Source organism: Austrofundulus limnaeus, unplaced genomic scaffold (genome assembly GCF_001266775.1).
Source record: "Austrofundulus limnaeus strain Quisiro unplaced genomic scaffold, Austrofundulus_limnaeus-1.0 Scaffold1227, whole genome shotgun sequence".
Lineage (NCBI taxonomy): Eukaryota > Metazoa > Chordata > Actinopteri > Cyprinodontiformes > Rivulidae > Austrofundulus > Austrofundulus limnaeus.
In genome coordinates, this window is record NW_013953629.1 from 7,148 (window position 1) to 8,420 (window position 1,273).

Here is a 1,273-nt window from a genome sequence, read left to right on the forward strand (position 1 = left end):
ACTTGTAGAACCATCAATCAGAACCTGTAGAACCATCAGTCAGAACCAGTGGAACCATTAATCAGAACCTGTGGAACCATCAGTCAGAACCAGTGGAACCATTAATCAGAACCTGTAGAACCATCACTCAGAACCAGTGGAACCATTAATCAGAACCTGTAGAACCATCACTCAGAACCAGTGGAACCATTAATCAGAACCTGTAGAACCATCAGTCAGAACCAGTGGAACCATTAATCAGAACCTGTAGAACCATCACTCAGAACCAGTGGAACCATTAATCAGAACCTGTAGAACCATCAGTCAGAACTTGTAGAACCATCAGTCAGAACCAGTGGAACCATCACTCAGAACCTGTAGAACCATCACTCAGAACCAGTGGAACCATCACTCAGAACCTGTAGAACCATCAGTTAGAACCTGTAGAACCATCAGTCAGAACCTGTAGAACCATCACTCAGAACCAGTGGAACCATCAGACGTGTTGTTCTTCCTCCTCTGTTTCCAACATGGCCGCCCCCACACCTTCAAGTCGTCTCTGAGGAAACAGGAAGAGGCTCAGAATAAAGGGAGATACTCTCCAAAATAAAAGCCTGTGTGAGTCACAGCTCAGATGAAACTGTTGAAGTTTAGAAAAGTTTAACAAACTCTTGACTTTGTTTGATTATTTTTAAACAAATGTTTGAATCTTTTCTGTAACTTTTTTACAAACTCGTCTCTTTTATTAAAAGTTTTGTGCTTCCTGTTTTCAGACGTAAATCAAGTTCTGGAGCAGCTGCTCTTCATCTTCATCTTCATCTTCATCTTCATCTTCATCTTCCTCCTCACATGTTGTCATGACTGAAGGAAGTAAAAAGTTTTCTGCTGCATCCAGAGAGGNCTCTCTCCATCTGACATTCAAAATTTCTGCCTTCTGTCCTCAACTTCTGATTGGGGTCCACTGGTCTCTTTAAGTTCTCATATCAACCCAGTAGAATCATCAATCAGAACCATCAGTTAGAACCCATGGAACCATCAATCAGAACTTGTGGAACCATCAGTTAGAACCAGTGGAACCATCAAACAGAACCTGTAGAACCGTCAGTCAGAACCTGTAGAACCATCAGTCAGAACCTGTAGAACCATCAATCAGAACCTGTAGAACCATCAGTCAGAACCTGCAGAACCATCAGTCAGAACCAGTGGAACCATCAGTCAGAACCAGTGGAACCATCAATCAGAACCTGTAGAACCATCAGTCAGAACCTGTAGAACCATCCGTCAGAACCAGTGG